The sequence below is a fragment of the Desmodus rotundus genome, chromosome 4, assembly GCF_022682495.2.
Source record: "Desmodus rotundus isolate HL8 chromosome 4, HLdesRot8A.1, whole genome shotgun sequence".
In the NCBI taxonomy this organism is placed as follows: Eukaryota; Metazoa; Chordata; class Mammalia; order Chiroptera; family Phyllostomidae; genus Desmodus; species Desmodus rotundus.
Genome location: NC_071390.1, coordinates 86,949,357 through 86,962,693, shown reverse-complemented (window position 1 = coordinate 86,962,693; position 13,337 = coordinate 86,949,357). Strand labels below are relative to the sequence as shown.

The window sequence follows — 13,337 nt, the reverse complement described above, 5'->3', positions numbered from 1 at the left end:
AAAGGGTCCCTGAAATATCTCAAGGATTTACTCTTTCTCCTCATGAAAGAAAATTTGGACTAATCAGACTTATTTAATATACTTAAAATACATGTTAAGCTTTGTCAAATAAAGAAATTATATAAAAATGTCCAAGAATCTGCAAAGTTCTAATATACCTTTGTTTATAATTTCTATGGTTATTTTAGAACATTTTGTCTTGCAGAAAGGACTATGTAAGCTGCAAAAGGATTGCATACATTGCAGAAGGTCTTTGTAAGTCAAAAAGAGTCTGTGCAAGTTGAAAAAGGATTGTGGGAAGGAGTGAAAAAAGAAGGGAAAAGGAAAGAGACATACAGGAAGAAAGTACATTGGAGTAGGAAACTCAAGAAGGGAAATGGGAATGAGGAAAACTAGAAATAGAAAGGAAAGGAAAGACATAAATAAATGGCACAGACAATTTTAATGACAAATAAAAAAGCCAAAGACTCCCTCCGATTTTCCAAAACCAATTGTCAATTCCCAAAAGAACCCTCAGGTACAGTTAAGTGGTAGGAAACAAATTAATTAATTCAAAATATTGTTACAGAAAGCAAATTCCTTTGTAAATTGTAATCACTGACTTGTGACCTAACTTGGAGTAATTTGCAGATTGTTCTCTCCCACTGCTGCACTGTAGAGGAAAAAAAAAAAAGCCTGAAGAATCTGCCAGGGCCTATACTTATAAATTCTGGTCATCGTACTCAACAACGCATATATCAGTCCCCAGTCAGGACCCTAACTAGGTCAGTCAAACTAGGACAGATGAAGAACAAGATGAGACGAATAAAAATCCTGCCCTTTCGCAGGGACAATTAACAGAAACTTTACAAAAATATGCAAACAACAAGCCTGAGTCTGCGGAGGGCTGAGCACTTCAGTGAATGCTTTCAATGCAGCAGGCAACCCCAGACATCAGGTCCAAACGCTAGACTTGGGACCCAGGCCCCCACTGCACAACTGGTAGAAGTAGTTTTCAGTACTTTTACAATCAAACAGGGCAGAAGGAAGGCAAAAAGCCACCAATCGAAGGAAACAAAAGCTCACTTGTCACTCATAGCTTCAAGCCCTGTGCCATCTCAGGGACACCCAGCCCCTGGACTACAACTGACATCAGAGAGACAATGCCATTTATTCCTACGGACAAGGAGGGATACCCTGCGTGGTGCCACACCCTAGCCCACTAGCATTTCCTTACATTCCAACCTCTACCCTCTCCGTGTGCCTTCAGGCTCTCAAAAGTAACCATTAAACTCCAGATATCCCACTGATCGCTGAACTCCTTCTCATTGGCTAAAGGAAGTCAGGGGCAAAAGCTCATCCCCGGAAGGATCCATCCATAAGAGAGATGTCCCTAACAGAGATGTCCATTCTGGATGTGCAGAGTATTGGGTCCTGGGATGCCAAGCTCTCGGGCTACCCCCCAGGAGGCTGGGCTCTCTAGCCTTCTGGTGTTTCCCAGTTCTAGACTGGGACTGAATTCATTGTCTGTGCATCCATCTATAATGGAGACGTTCATTCTGGAAGTGAGGGGTCTTCCGTTCTGGAACCCTGAGACTCTCAATTTACACCCCAGGAGGCTGGGCTCATTAATCTCTTGGTGTTTCCTCTTTCCAGATAGTAAATCAGGTGGGACACCACTGGGCTGTATCCTTTCCAACGGGTCACAGTTTGACCTCCAAACACTAAAGAAAAAAAGACTGGTATTCCTTTACAATACAGCTTGGCCTCAGTATCAGTTAGCTGCCAGGCAATCCTGGCCACTACATGGAATCTTAAATCACAATACTATATCCCAACTTGACGTCTTTTGCAAACACCTAGGCAAGTGGGGAGAAATCCCACATATACAGGCATTCTTCTATTTAAGGGGCAGACAAGACCTGTGCTCCAAATATAAGCTAACTCTTACCACAGTGCCATCTAGTGGCCCTTTCATAGGCACCTTGCTGCCCAGACCCCACTTAAGGGGAAAAAAAAAAAAACACCCAAAAACCCTTTCAGAGAGGCCCCCTCAAGATCTTCATCATTACTGCTATATCCCGGACCTCCAGCTCAATTAGCAGCCCTCACACCTTTTGGCCCTAGACCCTGTCCTCCAGCTAAGCTTTTACCATTAATTGAGGCTGCAGGAGAGTATGGTCCTCAGCTAGTACATACGACCTTCTCTCTGGTAGAGCTTAAACAACTTAAGGCAGGCTTGGGAAACTACTCCGACAACAAGGATAAGCACAGAAATGCATTCCAACACCTCAACCTTGCTTATAAATTAACCTGCAAGGACACTACAGTTGTCCTGGGGCAGACCTTATCAGATCTTGAACAGGAAAAGGTAATAAGGGAAGCCCAAAAGTTTGCAGACAACTTCCAGTTATCCAACAGCAAACACTCCATAGGAGAGAACAGCATTTCCACAGGTAGTCCCTGAATGGGACTCCAACCACTCCTCCCCAAAACAGGAAAAAATCACTTTCTAATTTACATTAAAGCAGGCCTCAAGTTACACTGACAAGAGGCCATTAACTATTCCACGGTCTCTGTGGTCAGCCAAGGCCTGGATAAGAATCCCACAACATTTTTAGGAAGACTAGAAGAGGCACTTATCAAACACACCAACCCGGATTTAGAATCATATGAAGGTCAAATTTTACAAAAATAATAATAATAATAACAATAACTTTCTAACCCAATCTACCTCTAATATTAGGAGAAAACTCCAGAAGCGTATCCAGGAACCTGGAGTCTCCTAAATGAAATGTTAACCGCACCCAGCACAGTTTTCCACCACTGGGACCAGGGGAGACAGGCCAGCGCTCGGGAGAAGAAAACAAAGGAGGAGCCACGCTCACCAGCCCTTCCACATCCACTACCAAAGACACCAATTATTTTATATGTCAAGAGAGCAGGGACTGGACCAAGGAATATCCAAACCATAACAATCCACCTGAGTCACCACACGTAAGTGCAAGAAGGCAGGCCCCTGGGCGGCACTCTGTCCCTCGGCCCGAAGGGCCCCTGGGCCTAAGGCTTTGACGACCTTGCAGCTAGTAAGTAATTCAGGACTGAAGCCGCCCCCACCCCACCCCCCCAGCTGGCCTCACCTCAAGAGGTCACCAGTACTGGACCGGAGCCCAGGGTACACATGGATGTGGCAGGCAGGACAGTAACTTTCTTACTGGACACTAGAGCCACCTGCTCTGTCCTTACCTCCTTCTCTGGACCTCTCCCCTCACAATCCTGCACCTTCCTAGGGGTAGCAGGAAAGCCTACAACCAGAACTTTCTCTTTACTTTTAAATAGACAGAGTCACGGGGACATAAATAACTAAACTGGGCTGTCCTCCCTCAGGAATTTAAGGACAACTCTCATTTATTTGGACAAGCATTAGCAGAGGACCTAAGGGGACTGCCACTGGAGGGGGATAGCCTAGTAATCCAATATGTGCATGACCTACTTATCTGTTCCTCCCACAGAGCAACTGGGCTGTAAACTTGGAATACAGACCCTAAATTTTCTTATACCATTAATCCAGGACAGGTACAAAAAGCATTATGGGAATATAGACACAAATGTAAGGCTACCAACACAAACAAGTGAAACCAGGGGACATAGTCTGTGCAATGTTTAGAAGGTCAGTTCCCCTAGCTCTCAGCTACAGCCCTCCTTGAAGGGATCTCTCCCTGTTCTTCTGGCCTCCCCAACAGCCTTCAAGGTCCCTGGCACCTCCAGCTGGACGCCTTCCTCTCCAGTCAAACGGTGGGAGGGGCCGAGTCCTCAGGACTTCCAAAGCAGCAGGGCAGTACGACCTACTCCCATGAGTCGGTGGAGGACCTCAAATTCCTCTTCAGGAAGAAAAACTTGTTACAAATAAGTAACACAACAACTAGGCCTTAATATAATTGTCTTTCTCATATTTCTGACACTTTTCCTACCAGCCTATATGCTCAGCCTCCTGCCCCAGAAGGGGATTTTTCTATCCCGGTCAGATTTAACACTTATCAGAAAAAGTCCAGGTCCTCTGGTCCACTGACCCTTTTGCCAAGTTTATCATTTCCAAGATGAAACAGTTAGCATCATCCCCTGGAGGCCCAGGCTTGGGACCTCTATCCTGGACTAATAGAGGACCACTTCCCTCCACCTCCTCTGACTGACAGCTAGCAAGCAGACAGAATCCAAAGAAGTATCATTGTCCCTTTCACAGCAGGAATTAATAGAGCAGTCATCACCCCAAAGTGTCTAAAATTTGGGTTCCTAATGCTTGAGGGGGGAATGTTAGGTAGTAAACTAAGGCAGGGAGGAGGAGGGAGACCTGTCTGCATTGACACAGCTGTCCTGAGCCTGGTCTGATAAGACTGATGGGCATCCAAACGTCACAAGCAGGGATAGCGCAGGAGGAGAGGAGTCCTTGAGACTCTGCTGGGAAAGGGAGTCTCTGTAGCTATTTCACTAAATCAAGGAGCCTTTACTAGCTCAGAAAGAAGGCCTTTGTAGCTGTACATTATTCCCAAGGTTTGGCAGGGGAAGAAGGACAAGTACCTAGAAGCTGACTAAAGCATATAACCCCTGAACCCCAGTAGATTAGCTGAGTGCCCACTTGTAGCCTTGGCTCAAGTGTATAGAACAAACTTACTAACGACTTTATTTCCTGTATACGTGAGACCTTTAGACTAGCTGGGTGCCTGCTTACAGTGTTGTGCTTGTACGTGTTTTATAAATAAACTTGCTATCTCATTTCCACTATATGTTTTGTCTCTTGCTTGAATATGTCTCTGTGAGCAAGGCAAGAACCGAGGAATAAACTCAGGGGAAGCTCCCTGACTGGGGTCTCCCCCAATAACAGGTTAACAGATGTTTCACCCCAGCCCTTGCTCTCGGGGTCACACGGCACACTCCTGTGTGCACGCTGTCATTGTGTTCAGATTTCCCTTCTTATAAGGACACCAGTTACAATGGATCCATTACCGTTCACCCAAACGTTCTCATTTTAACTTGACTACCTCTAAAAACACCTCGTTTCCAAGTGAGCTCACATACTGAGGTACCGGTAAATAGAACCTTTTCAGACCTTTTTAGGGCACACAATTCAACACAGAACCAGGACTCTTGTTTTCGGGAGTGTCCTAAGTCCCCGGGACTCCTCACCATTTCCTTCTGCATACTTTCTTGCTAATGATCGGCACTACCCGTTTCTATTTTGGTGTTGGTTATAATATTTTACCATTTAGTTTGTCGCAGAGGTCGTCTGTGGGTTTTACTATGCCTGTGTGCTTTACACGTTATCGTAGTAAGTGTCTTGAGGTTTAATGACAATACCACCACCATTCTGTGGTTAGCTTCCTAAGTTATTTTGTAAGTGTGCTCAGCACTCCGTGAGGTTTTCTAGCAGTAAAAATCATATTCTTTAGTTCCAGAAAAACTTTAGATGTTTTCTTCTTTAGTTTTTTTGTCCTCCATTCTCTCTATTATTTCCTTTGGGAAATCTTTATAATCATTGGTGCGGACGTACTTGGATTATCTTCCCTGTCTGTAATCTTTTTCCTATATTTCTTTATCTTCATTTCTCTACTTTGCCTGCAGATAGATCTCATATTTTCTATCTCTTAGGTCAATATCCCCTCTTCAGTTTGCAGAGACCGTCATTTATTCCATCTTTCTAGTTACTACATTTTTATGGCCAGATGATCCTTTTTCAAATTTACCTACTTCTTAATGCAAAATCTCTAGTAGATGTTGTTTCCACCCATGATTTGATAATTTCAATCCCACTTAATTTAACACCTTTTTCAGCTATTGTATCCTGTTTTCTTGAATTTGTTGTTTCTTGTTTTGGAAACTTGGATTTTCATTTCATGGTCTGTGATTTTTTAGTGAATTTTGCAATTTTTGAGATGCAAACGAGTGGAGAGTTTTCTACTCTCTGTTCAGTAGATGTTATCAGTTCCGTCATTGAAAGGTCTTGAGAGTTTGTGCCTCCAAATTGTCTTGTATTAATAGCAACTGATCATAGGTTGGCTCTGACTCCAAACTGTAATGTGTGCCTTTGATTCTTCTGGACATAAGCAACCATACATTTTCCGCTGAGTCCTAGGAGAATGGGCAAGGCATTCGCTCTCCTGGCTATGATTCAAAGGCACAGCCCTGCTCTTCACCTCTAACGCGGAGCTCAGGGTCACCTCTCTGACAGACACAGTCCTTCTGTGACCACAGGACTCGCCCACTGAATCACTCGCCCAGAGGCCTCGCTCTCATACCGGCCTTCTGTAGGCCCTTTGAACTTCAGTGCCAGTGTAGAAGCTTGGCTTTCCCTTTAATATATATTTATGAAAAGATTTCCTCTTGTTTTTTACAAATCAACCCTCATTTTAATAGTTAATTTTATTTTTACTTCTCATAAGTTTAAAGTAGGTTGTCCAATTACAAAATGTATTAATGCTATCATCTTGTCTCAGAAAACAAAACAAAACACAAGACGATTTAGGGGATTATAAAGGTACTCACTAGTCAGTATCATGCCTAGTGATCTGTCTTTCAAATATTGGCCCAGTTAACTGAAGCTCCATTATCGATCCTGTACGTGACAGCCAACTGAGCCAGTTTCTCTTCTTGCACATAAGGCATATGGTTGATTCTGGTCCTATTTCTGATTACTTCTCCGTCTCTTCAAAGCTTAGAAAGGCCATGGCATTCTCTCCATTGGCCTCAAAATGAAGATGTCCATTTCTTTTTCCCAGGCAGATAGTGAGTTTGCAGAGATAAAATACCTTATTTCCAAAGTGGACACTGTGGAGATGAGCAAATTTCTTTTTTCTCTAGGTCACATGCCAGATGGAGCACCACACGCCTCCTAAATATTCTTCTTATGATTAATGAGTCACTTGGCACAGCCAAACCTGGCTTAGTCATAGTTTCAGGAATGAAACCCCTAAGAACCTGTTCTTATATTTGGGCACCTGAAAGGTCACAGCTCAGCAATCTGACTCCACATGAATTTCACTAAAAATGTCATAAACTTGATAACATTTCTAAGTTTATGAAAGCATTAATTTGTCTTAAGACCCTGAATTATAACTCATAAAATTATAACTCATAATGTTAAATAGTATAGTCTTGAAAAATTTAAGAAGTACGTTATTAGCTACTAGTTATTTCATCATACAAATTCATTATTTCATGTAATAATAATAATTTTAATGTTTGAAAGTGTTTGACACAGAAAAATAAAAAAGTTCAAAATCATTTAACCTAAAGTTACACTGTTGCAAATCAGTGGCAGTATCTGCCAAGGTAATCAGAAATGTCAGGTTTAATTTTCACATGCTCGAAGCGTTTATTTAACCATCTGCCTACCTCCCAGAGCATTAAAAAAAAAAAACCATGAGGATATCAGAGAATCACACAAGGTAAGAACAGAGATTCAACAAAATATTACGTTAGTGCTGCAAAAGTACACTCTAGGCTAACCTTACTCTAATCTGCAGGAGTGCAGAACTGTAGGAGCTCATAAGCCATGAGCATACTAATGCTGAACAAACCCCATGACACATATGTCAGAATCATTGGCTGGAGAAGGCACACACATTCTTTAGAGTATATGTTAGCCTTACAAAACTACTGTAACTAATCACATACTTATGAAAAAATATTCTGAAAATTCACATTAGTCATAAAGGAAACCAAATTTATCCCCTTAATATAAAAGCAGCCATTGTGGCAAATCTGATGTTTATTCTTACGCCCGTTTCCTCAAATATACTGACTAGAAAATGGTTTTGCAGCGTGTTGCTAGGAATCACAGAAGTTTCCATTATCTTAGTAAATTTAGTAGCAAAAAATCCAATTTAAGTGAATCCACTTAGAAAAGGTATTAAATTGCATAGTCAATAATTTTAATATTTTATTTTCTTCTGTATCTTGAAAAATAAAATTTAAAACAATGGAAATCAGTTAAGTGCATTATTTAACAAAATTTCAGTTAGTATTATAATGTAATAATTTTAGAAATAAATGATAACATTTTAATTTTTTGCATCATTTTTCTACTGATACCACCAAGTAGTATGATGTCACATCTTGAACTTCACATTTGCTTTTATAAAAACCTATAAATGACATCATCTTTGCAAAAATATCTGAAAACTAATTCAATTTTATTATATGCTTCTTGCCCGTTTGATATTCCCTCATTGCGTCATTTTCATTTTGCCTGCAATGATCCTACTGCATTTGTCTCGTTTAACTGTCACAACAATCAACCACAGATTGTGCCGCTTCTGAGTCTCAAACTGTGTTTCCCAGTCTGGCTTGCTAAGGGCTTTCCCTAAGCACCACCAATAGGAAAGAGTGGTAGGAAACCAGGATGCAGAAAGAGAGAAATGTCTGACAGTTGCTGGAGGTCACCCTGTGACAGCAGGAGGTTGGGTAAGGTAAGTGTGCATTCCTGTCGCCTGAGTGGAGGCAGTAACCACCTGCATTTTGGGGAGTGGATCCAAAACCAAATGTAACAAAGTCTCTGAAATGCAGCAGCAGTTGCAGCTTGTGGGTTGCAGGAGTGTGGGCCGCTTGTCAATATCACCTTTCTTTCATTTGCTCTTCCCATGACCCCTCCTTTGCCTTTGCTCTTGTAGTCCTTTCAGTGATTTTGCAACCATTTCTCTGGTTTAAATTCTCCCTCTTCGAAATGAGCAGATTTCTGTTTTCTTAACTGTGCTACCGGACTGAAATGTTGACCATGATGAGCAGGAATAAATTCTCCTGTTTACTATGGCAGACGATTGAAGTAGACAGTGATTTTTAAGTGACTGGTTTATTAGAGAATAATTTAGTGTAAGGATTACTTTCTTTGGGAACGAATTTGATGAATTCTTAGACATCAGGAATGCCACATGATCTGGGTATGGGCTAACATAGTCAAATTATTTTGGGAAAAGTGGGTGTTATGGACTGAATTTTGTGCCCCTAAATTTCATATGTTGAATAGTAACCCCTAGCATCTCAGAACTTGACTGTATTTGGAGATAAGACCTTTACAAAGGCTGTTAAGGTTAAATGAGGTCATATGGCTGGGCTCTAATCCAATATGCCCAGCATCTTTATAAGAAAAGGAGACTAGGACACGCTGAGAGAGACCCCAGGGAATGTGAGCCCACAGAGAATAGCCTCGAGAAGGCACGATGAAAAGGCAGACAGACGTCTGCAGGCCAAGGAGAAAGGCCTCAGCAAGCAAACCTTCCAACACTTCATTTTAGACTACCGAAGTGTGATAAAATACATTTTTGTTGTTTAAGACTCCTAGTTTGTGGCGTGTTGTTACAGCAATGCAAGCAGGCTAATAGAGAGTGAATGTAAGGTAAATAGGTTTCTTTACGCTGCCAATGTCCACTGATTTTTTTCAATGAGATTGTGCCATACATATTCCAAATTTTTTCTTTATAGAGCGTCTCACAAATCTGGTGTTGGCAGAACAGGATTTTTTAAACCTACCTTACTATTTTTTGGGGTTTTTGTCTCATTTCTTCTATCCCCAATTTTTCAATTTCTTTAATAAGATATTTATGAATATGACTGTTCAACCCAAGCAGCACTGCCCTTTTCTTTATCTTTTTACAATTGCTCTGAAAGTCTTACTATATCCTTCTTAGGCAACTTCTCCAGCCATTCCTCCTCAAAGGTAAATTTTCATCTGTGAGCCTGGCTTCTTTGCTCCCTTATCTCTCCCTCAGGAGACACAACAAGAAAATCAAGAAGTAATTGGAAATCTCAAAACAAACAAAATAACATTTTACATAATTTCAATAGATTTAAATCTCAAAATAAAGCCACTATTATTCTAAATTACTCCAGGATATGATCTTAAGTTTCAGTGTTTATTTATTATCTCACAGCCTCTTTAAAGTGGGAATTTGGAAGCAGTTTAGCTGGTAATTGGATTTCAGAATTTCTCATGAGGTTTCGGTCCAGATGTTGGTCACAGCTGCAGTCATCTGGAGGCTTGTTGGGGGCTAGAGGGTTTGCTTCCCGATTCAATCACTGGGTTATTAGTGGGATGCCTTCGTCCCTGATGAGCTCCAGAAACCTCAGTTTCTCACTATGTGGTTTTCTTCCTGCATGATTACTCACTTTCCCACAAATACTGATTCAAAAAAGTGGAAAAAGTCACAACGTCTATAATGACCTACTCTCAGACGTGACATGCCATCACTTCTAGCATATTCTATTGGTAAGAGAAACTAGCTCTGATGCCTTTGTGGGAGGGGACTGACTATGTAAGTGTGGATGTTAGGAGGTTAGCATCATTGGAGGCTGGCTATCATAGAGAAATGTAAAATACATTGTCAAATTAAATTTTGACGCTAATACTAATGTCTCTCTTATATTTTTAATTTACTGTAATGTAATGTCAATGTATCTATTTCTCTGTATTTTTAACTGAGCAATTCTTGATATTTTCAAGTTTATAAGTTGTTCCAACGATTTGATATTAATTACAACACAGTGAATACCGAGAAAGTTTTGCTTACACTTGTGGAAAAGTATCGGGGGAGGTAGGTGTGAACTTGTCATGCTTCATTCAGATTTCACACACTTATTTTATATGAGACTTTTTCTCATTTTTCAAAATAAAATAGTTCACAATTGGCTGGAAAATAAACAATAAATGTATCTTTTAGATAATATATACTAGATTACTTGTGATTATCTAAATAAAGAAAAGCTGACCCCCCCCAAAGAAAACATTTTCCTCAAGAATATCCTTAGTATTTTTAACTGTCGGGTACCATCAACATATCAACTGTAATTATTATAAAATTCATAGCATTTTTCTCAGCGTAGGTAAATGCCTCACCATACGCATCGTGACTTCAGCCTGGACTCTGAGCCATGCTTGATTCTGACTTCGCCTCATCATCTACATCCAACTTATCTGCAAATTCTGTTGATTCAACCTCCCAATTATATAGAAAATTTATTTACCCTAACAATCTAACTGCACACCCTCAGTTTTTCTTCCCTGATGTACGTAAAAGCCTCCTGTCTTCTTTCTTACTATTTTTCTTCGATTGAATTTAGTCTCCACTCAGGAGCCAGAGTTACCATTTCATATGGAAATGCTAAGGTGAAAACTGTCAATGTTTCCCATTGCACACAGATTAATATCTAAACTCCTTACCTTAAAGGCCCTGCTTTATATTTGTACTCTGGTCTCATCCGTCCTGAAATTCTAGGCCCAGTACTCTTTTATTTCCTCAAAGCAACACTTTTTCATGACTTAAACTCTTCACACATGCACTGTTCTCTTTTTAAAAAACTTTTAAAAAGCTATTTTCTATTCTTCCCACACTTCAAGTTCCAACTTAAATACCATCTCCTCATAGAGGGTTTTCTTAACAACTCTAGAAAGAGGTGAATTTTCCTTCTAGCAACATCTTTTTCAACTAGTAATCCCCCAAACTTGCTTTTTCTCTATTATAGCAAACCACACCTCATTGCTTTCTTTATTCATTTGTCCCTTTTCCCATCATCATCTAGAAATTCTTCATCTTCTCTGAGGCAGAAATGTTTACCATATGGCCTTGCATATTTTTGGATAAATATATGAATAAATATATGGCCAAAGATCCATTACAAATTATTATCCAAACTGAGTAATGAGAGTGTTTTCTCATTAGTGGTTCAATTCAGAGCTTGGCCTTTTGGCGTGTTAGGCCTCCCTGCCCTCCCATTGCCTCCCTGTCCTGTGCTGTGAGAAGCTTTAGCAAGCAGACAGGTTTTCACATCTCAGAAAGATTCTTCCCAATTTCTATGTCACAGTAGACTCGATTGTTTTATATGTAAAGTAGCTTTTCATATCGGAAAATTATCAAACTATTTTAAGTCAAATATTTCATAAGTCAAAAAATTTAATGCTAACCAGCTGACTAGTCTAAAATAAAATATAACCTTAACTTATAAAAAAAAGTTAACAATGAAACCATTTATCTGTGATCTGAAAGTCAATCAGTCACCTTAAAAGATTTTTGCCTTTGGGTTTTTTAGTTCTTTTTCCCATCTTGCAAGATGGCGGGTGAAAAAACTGAGAAGCCGGATGCTAAGGAGAAGAAACCCCAAGCCAAGAAGGCTGATGCTGGTGGCAAGGTTAAGAAGGGTCACCTCAAGGCCAAGACACCTAAGAAGGGGAAGCCCACTGCAGCCGAAACCCTGTCCTAGTCGGAGCAATTGGCAGGTACTCGCGGTCAGCTATGTATTCCCGAAAAGCCATGTACAAGAGGAAATACTCCGCAGCTAAATCCAGGATTGAAAAGAAAAAGAAGGAGAAAGTTATGGCTACTGTCACTAAACCAGTTGGTGGCGACAAGAATGGTGGTACCCAAGTGGTTAAGCTTCGCAAAATGCCTACATACTATCCTACTGAAGACGTGCCTAGAAAGCTGTTGAGCCACGGCAAGAAACCCTTCAGTCAGCACGTGAGGAAACTGCGGGCCAGCATCACTCCCGGGACCATTCTGATCGTCCTCACTGGGCGCCACAGGGGCAAGAGAGTGATTTTCCTGAAGCAGCTGAGCAGTGGCTTGCTGCTTGTGACTGGACCTCTGGCCTTTAATCGAGTCCCTCTGCGTAGAACACACCAGAAATTTGTCATCGCCACCTCCATCAAAATTGATATCAGGGGTGTGAAAATCCCCAAGCATCTCACTGACGCTCACTTCAAGAAGAAGCTGCCCAAGCCCAGACACCAGGAGGGAGAGATCTTTGACACCGAGAAAGAGAAATAGGAGATTACAGAGCAACGCAAGGTTGATCAGAAAGCCCTGGACTCGCAAATTCTGCTAAAAATCAAAGCTATTCCCCAGCTCCAGGGCTACCTCCGCTCTGTGTATGCTCTCACAAATGGCCTTTATCCTCACAAAATGAAGTTCTAAATTTCTTTTGAAAAACCTAATTACATAACTGATCTGTTAAAAAAAAAAAAGATTTTTGCCTTTGTAACTAATATGATACCCGAGCTACTAAAAACATTTGCAGATCGCAGGGAATCTAAAACATGGAAACTAATAAAAGGTTTTACCACAGACTGCCATTTATAATCCCTTTAAAACATCGTTGGATCATTAACGCTTCCTTGCAGGTTAAATGTCATTCATGTTTCAACATCTCAGAAGCAGCAGACACAGCAGGGTGGAGGCGTGCGAGCTTCCTTGGCGCTTTCAGCCTTGTTGTTGGATGACCCTTCACATATAAACGCGGCATTTCAACAAAGGGCTGATCTCACCGTTAACAGACACGGAGTGATGTAGGCCAACACACTTAAGACAGAGAAATCC

General features: G+C 40.9%; 1 pseudogene; it reads left to right on the top strand.

The window, feature by feature from the left end:
* The first annotated feature begins 12,051 nt into the window (after positions 1 to 12,051).
* On the top strand, positions 12,052 to 12,968 carry LOC112317849 (large ribosomal subunit protein eL6 pseudogene; annotated as a pseudogene).
* The last annotated feature ends 369 nt before the right edge of the window (positions 12,969 to 13,337 follow it).